At 42.0% G+C, this 21,514-nt stretch overlaps 1 long non-coding RNA gene across 1 annotated transcript; it reads right to left on the bottom strand.

The window, feature by feature from the left end:
- Positions 1-4,980: 4,980 nt before the first annotated feature.
- Positions 4,981-11,440, bottom strand: LOC143685717 (uncharacterized). Its single transcript, XR_013176720.1, has 4 exons — positions 11,338-11,440; positions 8,793-8,917; positions 6,619-6,687; positions 4,981-5,720 (listed from the first exon to the last, which is right to left on the bottom strand). It is a non-coding gene; the product is annotated as an uncharacterized LOC143685717 (long non-coding RNA).
- Between the last annotated feature and the right edge of the window lie 10,074 nt (positions 11,441-21,514).

Raw genomic sequence — 21,514 nt, 5'->3', positions numbered from 1 at the left:
GAAACCAGGGACTTCCGGTCATCCCATTTTATCCTACTTCACAAGGAGAGAGAGATGGCCCTGTGTGGTAGGCAGAGATAAAAGCCGAGGAACCCCGAGGATTGCATCAAGCCAGTGCCAGAATTCTACAGACTTTGGGGGGAAAAATGGCCTTGCTGATGCCTTGACTTTGGACTTCTAGTCTCTGAAACTGTGAGATAACAAGTGCTGGATGTTCAAGCCCACCCATTGCGGGCTATTTGTCACAGCAGCCGGGCAATTAAGACAGTGGGTAAACTGAACAGAAATCCACCACACCAGTGGTAGAGAACGGAGATGTGTGCCTGAGTTGCCTCAGGATTCTGGGGGACCCAGGAGAGTGGAGTGGAGTGGTGGTGGTGGAGGTGGAGGTAGTGATGGTGTGGAGAAATGAAATGCACAGTCTCCTTCCATAAGCCTACACTGGTTTTAGAATTGGAATTCACATAGGAAAACCTGAAAAATCCATAACTAAAAACTTCATTTCAAGTTGTCTTGAAAGGGTAGTGCCTCCAATGCCTAGCAGAAGCAAATGCAAACTTGATCTGAAGGCACTCTAAACCTCAGAATTTCCACAGATAATTTTAAGGAACAAGCAATTCCAATGAAAAAGAAAAAATCCTCACTAAACACACATAACACACTTGCAAATAAGCCTTCATGAGTTAATCTGCAGAAACAATAAAACAATCAGATTAGAAACTACTGCAGATATTGCAATTATCAGACACAAAATATAAATCAAATGTACTTAGTATATTTAAAGCTATAAAAGAAGAAATTGAAAGGATGCCGAAGAAAGAAGATTGTAGTATAATGATAACTTTGACTGGTTTTTGTCCCCAGGTCCTGGGAAAGAAACCTCTGAATGTTTGGAATCCCATGCTAGGAGCATCTTTTGTTATTCACGGTGGACCCAGGACCACACCTGAGAGTTCATATCCTGAGGATGTAACAAGGAAGGGCCAGGCATACCCACCTGCTTAGGGAGGGAGCTGGCCACACCAGCAAGCCCAACGAGGTGATTAGGGGTTAGGGCTTTGAGCAGGGTCATGAGACCAGCTCCCCAACCTCAGGGAGGGAATGGGGTGCTGCAGATTAAACTCAACCATATGAACTTTGTTTCTATCAATGATGCATATGAAACGAGAGCCTATATAAATTTGGGATGCTTAAAACCCAGACTAGCTTCCATGATAGAGAAGATACATCTCTGTCAGGAGGGAGGCATGTTTTGACTCTTCTGACTACAGCAGTTTTACTTGTTATTGTTAATTGTTATTTTATTTTATTTTTTAATTTTAGTATATTTTAATCCCTTTACCTGTAATTGTAGTTGCAACTTTAGCTTATTTCCATTCCTTTACTTGATATTATCATTATTATCTTATGTTGATTGAATGATTGATAACAGTGCTACATCACCTTGCTTGAATCCCATAAAAACCTTAAACTCTTTAAACCCAGGGAGACAGATTTGAAGGTGGCTCCTGTCCCCATGAGACCGTTTAGAAGTTTAACTTCAGTAGTATTGTATAACTTTATGAATTCATGTGTATCACCTCAGTATTATTGTTCTATAACTTTATGAATTTATGTGTTGTTCTAGTTTGCTAGCTGCCGGGATGCAACACACCAGAGACAGGTTGTCTTTTAATAAAAGGGATTTATTTCATTAGTTTTTCAGAGGGAAGGCAACTAAATTTCATCTGAGGTTCTTTCTTGTGTGGGAAGGCTCAGGGTAATCTCTGCTGGCCTTCTCTCCAGGCCTCTGGGTTCCAACAACTTTCCCCAGGGTAATTTCTTTCTACTTCTCCAAAGGCCTGGGCTGAGCTATGAGTGCTGAGATTAGGTATGCTGAGCTGCTTGGGCTGTGCTACGTTGAGTCTCTCAGTTAAGCACCAGCCAATGAAGTCAAACATGATTCATTGCAGCAGGGCACACCTCCTAGCCGACTGCAAATGTAATCAGCGACAGACAAGGTTCACATGCCATTGGCTCATGTCCACAGAAATATAACTAGACACCTTCACCTGGCCAAGTTGACAACTGAATCTAACTACCACATGTCCACCCCTTGTCAACTTGGCAACTACATGCATCACCTTAAACAATGTTAAGGTGCAAAAAATTCTCTTCTAGTTGTGGACCTATGAATCTCAAAACAAATTATCTGGTGCCAATATGCAAAGAAGGATATTCACAGGATACAGGTTTTCATCTCCATAGGGAGAAATTGGAAAGAGCACAGATGTAAAACCTGCGGGACAAATGCCATTGGATTTCAAAGTCTGAAAGTCATTCATCCTTCAGCTTTAGAAAGTGGCAGTCCCACCCTTTCCAAGTGCCTATGCAGTGGCCCGCCTCTTTCCAAATCAACCTCAGGGAACATTGAGGAGACCACCTTTTTCTCAGCTCCACTCTCTCCAGGCATCATGGCCACCCCTGAGCTCTCTGCCATTTCTGGGACACACACTCAACCCCTCCATGTGGTGGCAGCCAGGCTCTCCCCAGTCCCCAAGGAGTGTGCTATACCTTTTCCAAGGCCTGAGGCTGCACAGTTCTTTCACTGCAATGAGAGGGGAGACTCATCCTCTGCCCTCAGGGCAAACTCACCCTCTCCATGTATATGGGTGGGTCCACTCTCCTGGCTGAGGTTTCTTGGCTTCAGGCCCATGAGCTTCCATGGTCCTCACTCTGCAAACTCCAATTTTTTACCTCTTGTGTCCTCCTTTGTCCAGATTGGCACTGGTTCCATTTACACCAACAGTCTCTTCAAGCACTCCGGACCTTCTCCATCATTCTCTTCACAGTTCCTCCAAAATCTTCCCCTTTGCCATCCAAAAAACCATTCCAGCATATCTGGTATTTGCAAACCACAGCAGCACCCCACTCCTGGTACCAAAATCTGTTCTAGTTTGCTAGCTGCCAGAATGCAACACACAAGAGACGGATTGGCTTTTAATAAAAGGGGATTTATTTCATTAGTTCTTCAGAGGAAATGTAGCTAACTTTCATCTGAGGTTCTTTCTTATGTGGGAAGACTCAGGGTAATCTCTGCTGGTCTTCTCTCCAGGCCTCTGGGTTCCAACAACTTTCCCTGGGGTGATTCCTTTCTGCATCTCCAAAGGCCTGGGCTGAGCTATGAGTGCTGAGATGAGGTATGCTGAGCTGCTTGGGCTGTGCTACATTGAGTTTCTCATTTAAGCAGCAGCCAATTAAGTCAAGCATCATTCATTGCAGCAGGAACACCTCCTAGCCGACTGCAGATGTAATCAGCAACAGATGAGGTTCAAATGCCATTGGCTCATGTCCACAGCAATATAACTAGGCACCTTCACCTGGCCAAGTTGACAACCGAATCTACCACATGTATATTCATGCATATCACCTTATGAATTTATGTATGAAATCATGTACTCCTAAAGTATGTAAAAAGCAGGGAGTAAAACAAAATGTCTGTGGCATCTGTCTGCCCTTGGTCAAATCTGCAGACCTTGCCTCTGGCCATGTCCGCAGACCCTGCCTCGGGTCACGTCTGCAGAACAGGGGTCCTCTGCATATATCCCATCTCAGACAAAAGAAATTCCGTACCTTTCCAGTGTTTACTGCCCATTCCCATAGTGACTCCTGATTTCCTTACTCGCATATATAATTTGGAATCCAAGAATATTTGGGGCTCAGACTTTGTACTGAGAGTCCTTTGGGCCTGCTGTCAATAAAGTTTTGTCCACTTCTCAGAGTCTCAGGTGCTTTCTTGGGTGATCAGAGCTTTCCCTACTTGACCCATGCTGGTTGACTTTGTATGAAAGCTCTTTCTTTTCTCAAAATCCTGGTGTCATAGCATTCACCTTCTGCACAGTGGGTGACAAGCCTTTGCTCCATAACAACTGCATGAAGAGAATACAAAGAAGTTTGCATTTGAAAGCCTCCCAGAGTTTGCCCCATATCTCTTCTTTTTGCTTTTTATTTGTATCTTTTTTCTATAATAAGCCTATAATCATAAGTACAGCACTTTCAATGAGATTTGTGAGTCATTCTAGCAAACTACCGAACCCAAGGGGGTGGTGGGAAACCCAAAATTTGTAACCAGCACAAGTGGCCTGAGCCCCCAACTTGTGACCAATGCCTGTAATGCCATCTTGCAAAGGATGCCCCAAACCTGTGTAATCTGGCTAAACTCCCAACAGAGTCAGAATTGAGTTGAATTAAGTTACTGCAGTATCTGCAGTTGGTGACAAAAGCTGCACTGAAGTGATAGAAGTTTTTGATAACCTTATGTTCTGATCCAGCTTAGCCCCAAGACCAAAGAACACACCTGGAATGGAGTTACCCATCAGTTTAATTAGGGACTTACAAATAGGAGAAGATCTGTTCTAGTTTGCTAGCTGCTGGAATGCAAAATACCAGAAATGGAATAGCTTTTAAAAAGGGGAATTTGATAAGTTGCTAGTTTACAGTTCTAAGGCCAAGAAAATGTCCCAATTAAAACAAGTCTGTAGAAATGTCCAATCTAAGGCATCCAGGGAAAGATACCTTGGTTCAAGAAGGCTGATGAAGTTCAGGGTTTCTCTCTCAAGTGAGAAGGCACATGGCAAACACAGTCAGGGCTTCTTTCTCAGCTTGAAGGGCACATGGCGAACACAGCGTCATCTACTAGCTTTCTCTCCTGGCTTCCAGTTTCATGAAGCTCCCCAGGAGGCGTTTTCTTTCTTCATCTCCGAAGATCACTGGCTCTTGGACTCTCTGCTTTGCAGTGCTGCAACATTCTTTGCTGTGTCTGAATCTCTCATTCTCCAAAATGTTTCCTCTTTTATAGAACTCCAGTAACTTATCAAGACCCTCCTAAATGGGTGGAGACATGTCATTGCCTAATCCGGTTTAACAACCACTCTCGATTACATCACATCTCCAGGGAGATGATCTGATTACAGTTTCAAACATACAGTATTGAATAGGGATTATTCTACCTTTATGAAATGGGATTTTGATTAAAACATGGCTTTTCTAGGGGTCATACTTCCTTTCAAACCAGCACAAGATCCTTCCCAATAGTGGCCAGATGGGAAATAGAAGTTAGTGTTCCATGCAAAATAAAGAAAGGAATGCCATGGGAGATGGGAAATAGAAGTCAGTGTTCCATGCAAAATAAAGAAAGGAAGAAAGGAATACCATGGGAGTGGCTTACAAAGGTTTAGGTCGACAGGACGTGACAATGGAGTTTCAGCAGGGTCCTGCAAGATTTTCATGACATTCTTTCCCCCAAAGGGGTCTGTTGACCTTTAATGTCTGTCCTGGTCATGCAGGCAGCTGCCTGCAGTGACTTGTTCTCATAGTGGAGTAGGGAGTGGGGTCCGGGCCCAGGTTCCTCACAATCCACTCCACACAGTAGACTATGCTGACCACAGGACAAACATTGCATCCTCATTTCACAACATAAGAGACAGCAGAACACTAGGAGTCCCACTCAGAGATAACAACCCAAGTGATGAAAACTTTGATTTCAGTCTTAAATGAGATTCTTTTCCAGATTCTCCGATGTGCTGAACTCTGTCAGGCCAGCAAGATATTCCATGCAGTCCAATTTGCAGGGGTCATAGTTCAAGGCAGGCCACTGGCATCCGACAATGACAGGCACACTCAGCATTGAGATTTATTGTGCATCTAGGTTACCGCAGAAACCAATTGCAGAAAGGTGTTTGCTATGACAATAAGGGTGAAAAGAAAGAAGTTTATTGGAAGCTATGAGAAGCAAATCTTGTTGATCTAATAGAATATGAGTTAAATTTCCATTAGCAGACAGAAGTGTTCCTGGAGAAGGGGTGTTATGAGGAGGTTTTAGATACCACACTTTTTCCTCCTGAAATTGCAGGGGGCCTTCTGAAGTCAAATCCACAGTTAGTCTGGGTATAATAAGTGTCCACAGAGTCATACATACTATATGTATAAACTGTGGTCTAATACCTAAATTTTGGGCAATCCCAAAATTGGGCAATCCCATCCCCATGGGCTTAAGATTCCCAACCAGCATGGCTGCATTGGCCAGGACCATGGCCAATTGACCTTATATTCCCCAATTTCTGATGCTTGGGGTGCAGGCAAAAACAAGTTATGTTCGTTACCTTGTTGTGACTGTAACGTTGCTGGTCCTTTCACCTGAATTTGTGGCACCTGCATGGGCCCTGCCATTACCAGTTCAACAGGGGTGGGAACGGCTGCTCAGGGCCATGAATTGAGGCTGGTGAGGGCCAGATATAACTGGTGTGTCCACTGCAGCAGAGGTTGTCAACTTTTAACTGTTCTTTTAAAAACCCATTCATCCTTTCAATTAATCCCACTGCCATATGTTGTAAAACAAATGGAATGTCCATAAGACATCATGTTTGGTAACCCAGGGTTGGGTTAGTTGTCTGGTAGAGGGGGTCCCCCTATCACTGTCCACATGTGTGGGGACCCCAAAGAATGCACTTAGCTTTTCTAAGCTATGTACTGTAGCTCTTTGGTTAGCTTTCCATACTGGGGAGGCCAGCAACAGTCCAGGGGCCATAATTAGGCTGTAAAGGTATATTTTGCATCTATGGATAAAAAAATACAACCTACCTGCCACCTGGTGACTGGAATCTGCTTGCAGCTGATGTGGCTGAGTTGATGAAGAAGCATCCTTGGGATCTACAGATTCAATGCAATACCAATCAAAATCCCAACAACTTATTTTTCAGAATTAGAAAAACCAATAAGCAAATTTATCTGGAAGGGCAGGTTGCCCCGAATTGCTAAAAACATCTTGAGGAAAAAAAACGAAGCTGGAGGTCTAGCGATGCCGGACTTTAAGGCATATTATGAAGCCACAGTGGTCAAAACAGCATGGTATTGGCATAAAGATAGATATATCGACCAATGGAATCGAATAGAGTGCTCAGATATAGACCCTCTCATCTATGGACATTTGATCTTTGATAAGGCAGTCAAGCCAACTCACCTGGGACAGAACAGTCTCTTCAATAAATGGTGCCTAGAGAACTGGATATCCATATGCAAAAGAATGAAAGAAGACCCATATCTCACACCTTATACAAAAGTTAACTCAAAATGGATCAAAGATCTAAACATTAGGTCTAAGACCATAAAACAGTTAGAGGAAAATGTAGGGAGATATCTTATGAATCTTACAACTGGAGGCGGTTTTATGGACCTTAAACCTAAAGCAAGAGCACTGAAGAAAGAAATAAATAAATGGGAGCTCCTCAAAATTAAACACTTTTGTGCATCAAAGAACTTCATCAAGAAAGTAGAAAGACAGCCTACACAATGGGAGATAATATTTGGAAATGACATATCAGATAAAGGTCTAGTATCCAGAATTTATAAAGAGATTGTTCAACTCAACAACAAAAAGACAGCCAACCCAATTACAAAATGGGACAAAGACTTGAACAGACACCTACCAGAAGAGGAAATACGGATGGCCAAGAGGCACATGAAGAGATGCTCAATGTCCCTGGCCATTAGAGAAATGCAAATCAAAACCACAATGAGATATCATCTCACACCCACCAGAATGGCCATTATCAACAAAACAGAAAATGACAAGTGCTGGAGAGGATGCGGAGAAAGAGGCACACTTATCCACTGTTGGTGGGAATGTCAAATGGTGCAACCACTGTGGAAGGCAGTTTGGCGGTTCCTCAAAAAACTGAATATAGAATTGCCATACGACCCAGCAATACCATTGCTAGGTATCTACTCAAAGGACTTAAGGGCAAAGACACAAACGGACATTTGCACACCAATGTTTATAGCAGCGTTATTTACAATTGCAAAGAGATGGAAACAGCCAAAATGTCCATCAACAGAAGAATGGCTAAACAAACTGTGGTATATACATACGATGGAATATTATGCAGCTTTAAGACAAGATAAACTTATGAAGCATGTAATAACATGGATGGACCTAGAGAATATTATGCTGAGTGAGTCCAGCCAAAAACTAAAGGACAAATACTGTATGGTCCCACTGATGTGAACGGACATTCGAGAATAAACTTGAAATATGTCATTGGTAACAGAGTCCAGCAGGAATTAGAAACAGGGTCAGACAATGGGTAATTGAAGCTGAAGGGATACAGACTGTGCAACAGGACTAGATACAAAAACTCAAAAATGGACAGCACAATAATACCTAAGTGTAAAGTAATCATGTTAAAACACTGAATGAAGCTGCATCTGAGCTATAGGGTTTTATTTTATTTTATTTTATTATTATTTTTTTTACTATTATTACTACTTTTATTTCTTTTCTCTATATTAACATTTTATATCTTTTTCTGTTGTGTTGCTAGTTCCTCTAAACCGATGCAAATGTACTAAGAAACGATGATCATGCATCTATGTGATGATGTTAAGAATTACTGAGTGCATATGTAGAATGGTATGATTTCTAAATGTTGTGTTAATTTCTTTTTTTTTTCTTTCCGTTAATAAAAAAATTTAAAAAAAAAAGATTATTAAAAAAATAATAATAAGCATCCTTGGGTATGCAGAAAACAGGAAGGGCAAGCATCCACGACATCCTTTAGCAGTTGTCTGGTGATAGGCAGCTGAAATTGCTGCACACTTCCCTGCAGTTTGGTATGCTTGGTGTCCTGTTTCTTATGCAACCATTCAGCAGTCTCATGTGATGTTGGCTCTAAGCTATAATTTCTCGCGTAAGTATCTGCTTCAATATTGTCAGGTAAACAATCACTATTATGGGCAGAGATATGAAACATTGTTACATTTTGCTGTGACAGGTAGTCCAGATGTCTTCTCTTATTTCTTTTCCCCTTTTATAAGGGGCGGTTGACAACAGTCCATTGCTGTTGCTTCCATGTGGCCATCTACACTGTTGGGTCCTGGTACACTGTCAGTTGACAGTACAAATAGTTAATGCATCTCCTGGTTCATGGACAATAAGCATCCATACAGCCCTTAATTCAGCCCATTGGCTACTTTACATGGTTCCAATTTCCCACCATATAGTTTCTGTACTGGGTTGCACAGCTACTGCAGTCCAGGTGGCAGGCTGCCCATGTGCTGATCCATCAGTACACCAGACAGACTCAGGCATACTGCTGTATCTGTCAACAGTGGGCACAGAAACAGCCACCTTGAGAGATTAGTGGGAGGGGCAAGCACTGACCTTTCACATAGGAAACTTGTTCTAAAATATTATGCATTTCTGCACTTACAAGGCTGTTGTTAAAATGCTATAACAGAGGCTGGGCCACGGTGGCTCAGCAGGTAAGAGTGCTTGCCTGCCATGCCCAAGGACCTGGGTTTGATTCCCGGTGCCTGCCCATGTTAAAAAAAAAAAATGCTATAGCAGATAAGCTTTCCATTTGTTAATGTGTTCAGTTGTGTACTGCCAGAGTGAGGCTTAATGGCAGTGTCCCATATCCACACCTGAAAGGGGGTGTTCTTAATTTCACAGGGCGTTAGTCTTTCAACTTGCAATAAGACATTATAGGCAGTACACAGTTGTTTTTCTAAGGGGCTATATCATAGTTCAAATCCTTTCAGAGCTGAAATCAAAAAAAGCTGATGGGGATGAGTATGATTGCTTAATCATTATATTGATATTTCTTTTAGTCTCCAGTATCATAGAGCAGCTAGAAGTAAAAACCTAAAATTGTAGTGTTGTAACCCATTCCAAACTCTGAAATCTGTTCTACCACTAATTGTTGTGATGTGCTCTGAAATTTATTGCTTTTTTGAATATATATTATTTTTCAAAAAAAAGAAAAAAATCTATTCTGATGATAAAAAAATGTATGTATTCCTTCTAGCCTCCAGTGTTCTGGAGCAGCTAGAAGGAAAAATTTGAGAGGATTGTGTGTTAGCCCATGACAAACTCTGGGATCTGTTCTGTAACTACTTGTTAAAGAGTGCTTTGAAAATTATTGCTTTTTCCTTTCTTTGCTTTCTATATATGTTCTACTATACAATAGAAAAGTTTTAAAAAGTAAAAAAAGTAAAAAAAAAAAAAGTCAGTGGGAACTTGTTTTGCCTGTTGCCTGTTGCCTTTGCCTCAAGCCCCAACCAAAGGCAATATCAGTACTGGCCATGTCTAATTTGCAAGGCACATCTGGGTCAATCCCCCATAAAGCCTGAGACTGTGATAGCCTGTTTGGCTTTTTCAAAAGCAGCCTGCTGAGGAGGACCTGATATTTTTGCAGTCATTGGGGATGGCCAATTTGATGGGTCAGGCCCTTGATCTTGGAGCTTGTCCTTTTGAAAGTTTTTCTTGCAAAGGAGAAGCTAAACACATGTGTGAGTATCCCTAAGAGTCTCCTCCAGAGAACCTCTTCTGTTGATCAGATGTGGCCTCTCTCCTTAAGCCAGCTCTGCAGGTGAGTTCACTGCCCTCCCCCCTATATGGGACACAGACTCCCAGGGGTATAAATCTCTCTAGTAATGGGAGAATGACTCCCAAGGATGAGCCTGGTCCTGGCATCATGGGAGTGAGAAAGCCTTCCTGGCCAAAAGGGGGAAGAGAAATGAAAATAAAGTTTCAGTGGCTGAGAGATTTCAAGCAGAGCCAAGAGGTCATTCTGGAGGTTATTCTTATGCAGTATATAGATATCCCCTTTCAGTTATGGTGTATTGGAGTAAGCAGAGGGAAATACCTGAAAATGTTAAACTGTAATGCAATAGCCTTAATTCTCTTTTTAAAAATATTTTTATTGTCAAACCTTAACAAACCAAAATAGAAACATTCTTGACATAAGCATTCTATACATGGTGGACAATCAGTGGCTCACAATATCATCACATAGTTGTGTGTTCATCACCATGATCATTTTTTTTGAACATTTACATCTCTCCAGCAAAAGAAAGAAAAAAGAAAAAACTCATACATGCCATAGCCCTTACCCCTTCCTCTCATTGACTGCTAGTATTTCAATCTACTCAATTTATTTTAATCTTTGTTCCTCCTATTATTTTTTATTTTTTATCCATTGTATTAGTTAGGGTTCTCTAGAGAAACAGAATCAACAGGGAACACTTGCAAATATAAAATTTATAAAAGTGAGAAGGAAGGGACAGGCTCAGGGAAAGGAGATATTGAATAAGTCCCTTTCTTGTTTAATTTTATTTTATTAGAGAAATTGTGGGTTTAAAGAAAAATCATGGATAAATACAGAATTCCCATATACCACCTTATTTTAATATGTTACAATGCTGTGGAAAGTGTTACAATTGATACAGCAAATTTTTATAATTGGTGCTGTTAATTACAGTCCATGGTAAAAAAAAAAAAAATTTATAAAAGTGTCTCACCTAACTGCGGGAATGCAGAGTTCAAAATCCACAGGGCAGGCTGTGAAGCAGACGACTCTGATGGAGGGTCTGGATGAACTCCACAGGAGAGACTCACCAGCTGAAGCAGGAATGGAACCTGTCTCCTCTGAATCCTCCTTAAAAGGCTTCCTATGATTAGATTAAGCATCACTCATTGTAAAAGACACTTCCCTTTGGCTGATTATAAATGGAATCAGCTGTGGATGCAGCTGACATGATCATGATCTAATTCTATGAAATGTCCTCATTGCAACAGACAGGCCAGCACTTGCCCAACCAGATAAACAGGGACCACAACTTGGCCAAGTTGACACATGTCCCTGACCATGACGGTCCACTCCTTGTCAACTTGGCAGCTATATATATATATCACCTTAAACCATACCTAATTTCCAAATGAAAACGGTAAAACACACATTTTTTTCTTTTACCTGACAATACTCAACTGTCCTGCATATACTGGAAACACATTAAATCTCTCCAAAATAGGGTGCAAGTCCTTGGGCAACATTCATTCTTAAACTTGATATCTTACAACTTAAATATTATAACATGAACAAAATAGCATTACAGTTCTCGTTTCTGTAACTGATCACGTGGTCAAAGTCATATTTATCACTACCTTCTTCCACTACCCATCCCATGTTCCCTTTACCCTCAGCAAGCACTTCAGCTGGCCGTGGTTCTTTGCCTGGTGGGGTGACCGAAACTTTCATTCCTGAAGTTTCAGAGTCATTAGTAGTCCTGCCTGGATTCTGTTGTTGCAGTTTTCCATTGATTTTAATCACAGGGCATGGTAGTACTAAAAGACGTCCTAGGGGATCTCCTATATTCCAAGAAAACTCTTCTTTACCTCCATTATGTATTTGCAGTCCTACTTCATCCTGATAGTCAGGGTCAATTACCCCAGACAATAATGTAATCCCTTCTTGGCTTGTTGATCCAGTGGCATAAGTAGCCCAAAGTGACCAGGTGGCAGTCTTCCTTCCAGTTCAGTGGAATCATTGTTGTTTCTCCTGGAGGAAGCACACCCCAATTTTGAACTAAAACCTGTAGACCAGCAGAGTTCAGGGTAGCAGGGACCGAAAGCAAAAATTTTCCTACTGGATCACTATGGGTAATAGTGAGTGGTACCACACCCATTTCCACCTCTTGGTTCCTGGACCCATGGATCCTGGCTGTGGGAGAAACAGCACCATACAGCAGATGCTGATTCAGAGCATATACAGCTTCTTGGAGAACATTACCCCAGCCTTTCAAGGTATTGCCACCTAGTTGGCACCGTAATTGAGTTTTCAAAAGGCCATTCCACTGTTCTATCAATCCAGCTGCTTCTGGATGTTGGGGAACATGGTAAGCCCAGAGAATTCCATGAGCATGTGCCCATTCCCACACTTCATTTGCTGTGAAGTGCGTTCCTTGATCCAAAGCAATGCTATGTGGAATACCATGACGATGGATAAGGCATTCTGTAAGCCCACAGATGGTAGTTTTTGCAGAAGCATTGCGTGCAGGGAAAGCAAACCCATATCCAGAGTATGTGTCTATTCCAGTTAGAACAAATCGCTGCCCCTTCCATGAAGGGAGTGGTCCAATGTAATCAACCTGCCACCATGTAGCTGGTTGGTCACCTCAGGGAATGGTGCCATATCGGGGGCTGAGTGTGGGTCTCTGCTACTGGTAGATTGGGCACTCAGCAGTGGCTATAGCCAGGTCAGCCTTGGTGAATGGAAGTCCACATTGTGATCCCATGCATAACCTCCATCCCTACCACCGTGATCACTTTGTTCATGAGCCCATTGGGCAATGATAGGAGTTGTTGGGGAAAGAGGCTGACTGGTATCCACAGAATGGGTCATCTTACCCACTTGATTATTAAAATCTTCCTCTGCTGAAGTCACCCTCTGGTGTGCATTCACATGAGACACAAATATCTTCATGTTTTTAGCCCACTCAGAAAGGTCTATCCACATACTTCTTCCCCAGATCTCTTTGTCACCAATTTTCCAATTATGGCCTTTCCAAGTCCCTGACCATCCAGACAAACCATTAGCAACAGCCCATGAGTCAGTATACAAACACACCTCTGGCCAGTTTTCCTTCCAAGCAAAATGAACAACCAGGTGCACTGCTTGAAGTTCTGTCCACCGGGAGGATTTCCCCTCACCACTGTCCTTCAGGGACACCCCAGAAAGGGGTTGTAATGCTACAGCTGTCCACTTTTGGGTGGTACCTGCATATCGTGCTGAACCATCTTTAAACCAGGCCCGAGTTTTCTCTTCCTCAGTCAATTCACTGTAAGGAGCTACCCAAGAGGCCATAGCTCTGGTCTGGGAAAGAGAAGGTAATGTGGCAGGTGTGGAAACCAGGGGCATTTGTGCCACTTCTTCATGTAACTTACTTGTGCCTTCAGGACCTACTCTGGCTCTATCTTGTATATACCATTTCCATTTTACAATAGAGTGCTGCTGTGCACGCCCAACTTTATGACTTGATGGGTCAGACACCACCCAGCTCATGATAGGCAACTCAGGTTTCATGGTAACTTGGTGGCCCATGGTTAAGTGTTCAGTCTCTACTAAGGCCAAGTAGCAGGCCAAAAGCTGTTTCTCAAAAGGAGAGTAGTTATCTGCATCAGATGGTAAGGCTTTGCTCCAAAATCCTAAGGGTCTGCATTGTGATTCTCCTATAGGGGCCTGCCAAATGCTCCAGACAGCATCTCTATTTGCCACTGACTCTTCCAGCACCATTAGATCTGCTGGATGATACGGCCTAAGTGGCAGAGCAGTTTGTATAGCAGCCTGGATCTGTCACAGAGCCTCGTCTTGTTCAGGTTCCCACTCAAAATTAGCAGCTTTTCTGGTCACTCGATAAATGGGCCAGAGTAGCACACCCAAATGAGGAATATGTTGTTGCCAAAATCCAAAAAGACCAACTAGGCATTGTGCCTCTTTTTTGGTCATAGGAGGACCAGATGCAGCAACTTATTCTTCACCTTAGAAGGTATATCTCAACATGCCCCACACCAGTGAACACCTAGAAATTTCACTGAGGTGGAAGGCCCCTGTATTTTTGTTGGATTTATCTCCTATCCTCTGACACTCAAATGCCTTACCAGTAAATCTAGAGTAGTTGCTCCTTCTTTCACACTAAGTCCAATCAACATGATATCATCAATATAATGGACCAGTGTGATGTCCTGTGGGAGGCAGAAATGGTCAAGGTCTCTGCGGACAAGATTATGACATAGGGATGAGAGTTGATATACCCCTGAGGTAGGACAGTGAAAGTATATTGCTGACCTTGCCAGCTGAAAGCAAACTGTTTCTGGTGGTCCTTACTAATAGCTATTGAGAAAAAAGCATTTGCCAGATCAGTAGCTGTATACCAGGTACCAGGGGATATATTGATTTGCTCAAGCAATGATACCACATCTGTAACAGCAGCTGCAATTGGAGTTACCACTTGGTTGAGCTTATGATAATCCACTGTCATCCTCCAAGATCCATCTGTTTTCTGCACAGGCCAAATAGGAGAGTTGAATGGGGATGTGGTGGGAATCACCACCCCTGCATCCTTCAAGTCCTTAAGAGTGGCAGTAATCTCTGCAATCCCTCTAGGAATCCAGTATTGCTTCTGATTTACTATAGTTCTGGTGGCTTCCACTTGGCCTTTCCCACCATAATAGCCCTCACTGCACGAGTTAGAGAGCCAATGTGGGGATTCTGCCAGTTGCTCAGTATGTCTATACCAATTATACATTCCAGAACTGGGGAAATAACTACAGGATGTGAGACGGACCTGAGCTAAAACTCCATTGATTACCTGGCCTCCATAAGCCCCCACTCTGACTGGTGGTCCAGAGTGATGTGTTGGGTCCCCTGGAATTAATGTCACTTCTGAACCAGCGTCTAATAATCCCCGAAATATCTGATCATTTCCTTTTCCCCAGTGCACAGTTACCCTGGTAAAAGGCTGTCAGTCTCCTTGAGGAAGCCTTGGAGGAAGATTAACAGTAGAAATTTGTGGCAGTGTAACAGGTTTCTCCCCCAAAGGGACCTGGCCTTCCCTTCATTCAAGGGGCTCTGGGTCTGTAAACTGTCTCATGTCTGGAAATTGATTAAGGGGCCGTGACTCTGTTTTTTTGTAATTCAGGTTAGACTTCTGTTCACTTGACCTAGAACTCTTTTGTTTATACAGCTCAAACAAGAATTTAGTAAACTCCCCTTCTATTGTATTTCTAGGTACCCCATGATTTACTAGCCAATGCCACAAATCTCTGCGTGTCATATAATTCTGACACCTGCTTTGAGTTTGCTGTCTATTATAATAGCCATGTCTACCCTGTCTTTGGTGATTAAGTGCTGTCACCTGGCTTCTGCCAACTCAGGATCCTTTCATCCCCATTGTGTTTAAGGATTCCAGCTCAGTGACAGCAGTTCCTACAGTAATATCTGACCTACAGAGAAGTGCAACCACAGAGCTCTTTAGGGATGATGGTGCTAGTCTCACAAATTTATTTCTCACTGTTCTGGTAAAAGGTGCATTCTCCAGACATTCCTGTTGTATAAAAGCAGGCTTTGCATGATAAATCCACTCTAACATTCCAGTCTCTCTAAGCCTCTGGATCCCCTCATCTACATTATACCAGGGCAGTTCTGGCATTTCAACTTCAAGTAATGTGTGGCCACCTTTTGATCCATGTTTCAACCAACCATCCAAACAAACTGTTAATACCTTTTCTAACCGCTCGAGCTATAACATTGAATGCAGAATCTCTGCTTAGTGGGCCCAAATCAATAAATTCAGCCTGATCCAGCCTTATATTCCTCCCACCATTATCCCACACCCTTAAAATCCATTGCCACACATATTCCCATGATTTCTGTCTATATAAATTGGAAAACATGTTATTTTGGAGTATAATGTCCCTCCTCATGTGAGATACTTTGTACCTCACCTTTAGGGGCCTGTTCGGACTTTAGTCTAATTATAGGTCTGGAAGAAATGAGGGATGGTGGGGGTGGTTCATGAAAAGAATTAGAAATGTCTTCCAAGCCATTTGCTTCAGGGCCTTCGTTTGCAGTTTCATCTGGTGAAACAGGATTAAACAGTCTAGGGCAATTCCCTTCAGGAGGAGGTTGGGTGGCCAACTCCTCAAGGCAGGCTGGAGGTGGGGCAGTTATGTCCTCAGGGCAGACTATTACAGGGTTATCTAGAGAAGACTCATCACGATCTAGGGTTTCAACCTCACCCCCAACATCATTATCCATCCATATGTCACCATCCCATTTTTCAGGGTCCCACTCCTTTCCAATCAATGCCCTCACTTTAACGGCAGACACCATGCAAAATTGAGATTTCAGTTTACATTGTAAAGTTGCTACTCTAACAATAAGATTCTGAGTCTAATTTTCAGAGATCTCAAGTCTGTGGCTACAGGAAATAAGATTTTCCTTCAGGATACTCATAGAAGCATCTACATCTTTCAGATGGCGCTTAAGCTTCTCATTTGGAGCCTTAAGCCCATCCCTTTCACCCCTTAATGTAGCCAGTGTTTCTAACAACAACCAACCAACATCTCTATACCTCTTATTTCTACAAAATTCTGTAAAGGTGTCAAAAACATTATCCCCCAGAGTCTAACTTCGTACAAGTGAAGCATTGGGAGAATCGAATGTGGTATTTTGACTATCTCTTCTGCCAACTCACTCCATGGATTGGGAGTGTCATTCTGATTATGGAAATCAGAGTCCTTAGTGTCTCTGAGTCCAGTCAGAGTAGAAAACCATTCATAAAAACCCATTTTTAAGATTCTGTTTCTTAAGAACCACTCCTGGTACCAAGATGTATTAGTTAGGGTTCTCTAGAGAAACAGAATCAACAGGGAACATTTGCAAATATAAAATTCATACAAGTGTCTCGTGTGACCACGGGAATGCAGAGTCCAAAATCCGCAGGGCAGGCTGTGAAGCCGACGACTCCAATGGAGGGTCTGGATGAACCTCACAGGAGAGGCTCACCAGCCGAAGCAAGAATGGAACCTGTCTCCTCTGAATTCTTCTTAAACAGCTTCTTGTGATTAGATTAAGCATCACTCATTGTAGAAGACACTCCCCTTTGGCTGATTACAAATGGAAACAGCTGTGGATGCAGCTGGAGTGATCATGATCTAATTCTATGAAATGTCCTTATTGCAACAGACAGGCCAGCACTTGCCCAACCAGATAAACAGGTACCACAACTTGACCAAGTTGACACATGTCCATGACCATGACAATCCATGTTTTTCACTCATCTGTCCATATTCTAGACAAGAGGAACATCAGACACAAGGTTTTCACAATCATACAGTCACATCGCAAAAGCTATATCATTATACAATCATCTTCAAGGAACATGGCTACTGGAACACAGTTCTACAGTTCCAGGTACTTCTCTCCAGCCACTCCAGTACACCATAAACTAAAAAGGGGATATCTATATAATGCATAAGAATAACCTCCAGGATAACTTCTCGATTCTGTTTGAAATTTCTCAGCCACTGAAACTTTATTTTGTCTCATTTCTCTCTTTCCCCTTTTGGTCAAGAAGGTTTTCTCAATCCCTTGATGCCAAGTACCAGCTCACCCAGGGATTTCTGTCCCATGTTGCCAGGGGGGGTTACATACCTGGGAGTCATGTCCCACAAAGAGAGGGAGGGCAGTGAGTTCGCCTGCCATGTTGGCTTAGAGAGAGAGAGGCCACATCTGAGCAACAAAAGAGGTTCTCTGGGGATGACTTTTAGGCCTTTTTTTAAGGTAGGCTTAGCTTCTTCTTTGCAGAGATAAGTTTCATAGGTGTGAACACCAGGATCAAGGGCTTGGCCTATTGATTTGGTTGTCCCTACTGCTTGCAAGAATATCAGGAATTCTCCAAATGGGAAAATTGAATATCTCTCTCTTTTTCCCCATTCCTCCAAGGGGACTTTGCAATAGCCTTGATTCTTGAAGATAATTGAATAGCTATATAGCTTTTAAGGTGTTTCCATGTGTTTGTGGAAACTTTGTGACTGACACTTCCTTTATCCTGTGTATGGGCAGAAGTGTAAGAAGAAAAACAGACAAAAAATAAATATAGTGGGGGGGGAGAAATGGGATGTTTTGGGTGTTCTTTTTCACTTTTATTTTTATTCTTTTTATTTGGGGGGTAATAGAAATGTTCAAAAATTGATTGCATTGACAAATATACAATTATATGATGATACTGTGGACCACTGATTGTACAGTTTGAATGAGTACATGGTATTATGAATATATGATACATCTCAATAAAATTGCAATAAAAAAGGCAGCCTGCTGTGGAACATTCTATTCCCATGATTTCCTATTCTAACTAGGGTGCACAGTGTTTTAGAATTTATGCTAAATAGCGTATAAATTGTTTCCAGTAACCCCCCAAAAACAAGGAAAGCCATGAGCTGTTTAGGCCACTATAGTCTAAATAGTAGTTTCTAATTCTGCAAGAGAGTTACCAACATAACACCATCAGCGTAATGAAAAAGAGTGACCTCTCCTGGAGGTTTTCATATTTTAAAATACTGTTCTACCAAACCATGGCAGATAGTGGAACTACGAAGATATCCTTGTGGTAACACAGTAAATGTCCACTGTTGTCCTTCCCATGTGAAGGTGAACACAGGCTGGCTGGAGGGAAATAAAGAAATACTAAAAAAGGCATTAGCAAGATCCAACACAAAATGAAATTGGTCTAATTGAGTATTTATGTCCTGTAACGAAGTAGCTATGTTTGGTACAGCTGCAAACAAAGGAAGAATTACTTTGTTAATTTCTCTATAATCAATAGTCATCCTCCAGGCACCATCAGGCCTCTTCACTGGCCAGTCTGGGCTATTAAATGGCTTTGAGTGGGGATTAAAATGCCCACTCTTTCCGATTCCTTAATGAGGGTAATTATTTCTTGATACCCCCTGGTAACTTATACTGATGCACCACCACCATGCATCTGGGGTCACCTTTACTGGTGACTGGCCTATTCTCTTTGGATGGTTTTGACCACTTGACACCAGAAACAGAATTTACCTATAGTAGTCTGCAAAGTGATATTTTGCAAAATATCAATTCCCAATATGTATTCTGGAATGGGAGATATGTACACTGTATTCTCTTGTGGTGGTAACTGGCCAATCTGCATTAGTCGTTGTTGTTGTGTGACTTTAATACTTTGGCCCCTGAACCTGACAATGGCTTATTTAGGCCCATCAGGTTGGGGCCATTTTCCATATAGTAAGGTCCAAGAGTGCCAAAACCTTATGCTCATTAGTAGGGGACCAAAAGATTGTTAACTCAATATGCAGCCTCCAATCCCAATGTCTCTGTAAGGACCAGGTCTTTCGGCCTGAATTTCTCTCCCCATCTGCTGATCTGGTTTCAAGTTTAGTATTTGTTCTTTGGATGATTTACTCCAGAGCTTGACAAGGAGTGCACTTGGCTGCCCCTCAACAGCTGGTGGCTGTTAGGTCGGCCCATGTCTGTCTGAGTGGTACATGGCTTGGACCGTAATGCCCCCTTGGAGCACAACCTGTGACTTTTACTCTGGCCCCTCTGTGCCTTAGGCATACTGACTCTCCTAAATCAGCCACAATTTGGGTAGCTTTTGAAATGTATTACCTCACTATTAAGCTAAGAATGGATATGAGAGTCCCATACAACTGATGGGGGTGGAGCGTTGTGGAGGATAACATTCTTTATGCCTGTTGTGAAGGTTTTATTATCTGGTCCAACAAAATTAACAGCATAAATGGTATGCTTTATTCCTAGCCCCCTCAGTACATCTTGCAATTCATCTAGCTTTTTCCAGTGGGGAGCAATATGTGGTACATCTCCCATGTTGGGCCAAGTTTCTCTACATTGAGTTATAAGCCAATTTAACAACAAATTGGATTCTGGCCTAGCAGCCAGAGTATATATACACTGGCAGAGGGAGGGGTGTTAATTGAGGCTAATTTTCTTATTTCTTTTCCTGAAAAATGACACTCCCTGTACACCAGTGTCCCAAAGATGGAGTAGCCAATCTGGCAGGACTTCTTTAGGCTTTTGTTTGTATTGATTCCCAATTTCACATAATTCAGGGGTGGTAACTCAGATCTTTTGGTCAGGCTGCTAGAGTAGCCACAGAGGTGCTCTCGGAATCACCCTCCCATTACTGGGGGGTGAGGGTGCTGAATATGTTCTGAATTTTTGTTGGACCAGAGGATGAACAAACTTCCTTTCCTCATTTTCAATACCCCAGTCAGACTGGGGCTTACCATCATCTGAAAAGATAGCCACAGAATCCCATATTTTAGGGGCTCTGTCAGGGGAAGTCAGGATATGCCTCATTTGCCCATTGGCAAATGACGCCCTTTTATTCTAACATACTGGCATGCCAATATTTCTAAACTCTTATCTACACAATGTAGCTTCTCATTCAATGCATCTTTCTAATCTGCTTGGATTGTACACAGATCCCTTTCTAGCTTAAGTTCTTCTTTTAGGCAGTGAACCAGAGCTCTTTTTTTTTTTTTTTTAATATTTTTATTGTACACAACAAACAAACATGCAAGCATTCTTGACATACAACCATTCTATACATGGTGGACAAACAGTGGCTCACAATATCATCACATAGTTGTGTATTCATCACCATGATCATTTTTTTGAACATTTGCATCACTCCAGCAAAAGAAAGAAAAAGAAAAAGCTCATACATACCATCCCACTTAACCCTCCCTCTCATTAACCACTAATGTTTCAATCTACTCAATTTATTTTAACCTTTGTTCCCCCGATTATTTTATTTTTATCCATATTTTTATTCATGTGTCCATACCATAGACAAAAGGAGCAACAGACACAAGTTTTTCACAATCACACAGTCACATTGCAAAAGCTATATCATTACACAATCATCTTCAAGAAACATGACTACTGGAACACAGCTCTACAGTTTTAGGCATTTCACTCTAGCCTCTCTAATACACCATAAGCTACAAAGGAGATATCTATATAATATGTAAGAATAACCTCCAGGATAATCTCTCAACTCTCCTTCAATCTCTCAGCCACTGAGACTTTATTTTGTCTCATTTCTCTCTTCCCCATTTTGGTCAAGAAGG

The sequence above is a fragment of the Tamandua tetradactyla genome, chromosome 1 (assembly GCF_023851605.1).
Source record: "Tamandua tetradactyla isolate mTamTet1 chromosome 1, mTamTet1.pri, whole genome shotgun sequence".
Taxonomy (NCBI): Eukaryota; Metazoa; Chordata; class Mammalia; order Pilosa; family Myrmecophagidae; genus Tamandua; species Tamandua tetradactyla.
This window is presented reverse-complemented; position numbering and strand designations above follow the sequence as displayed.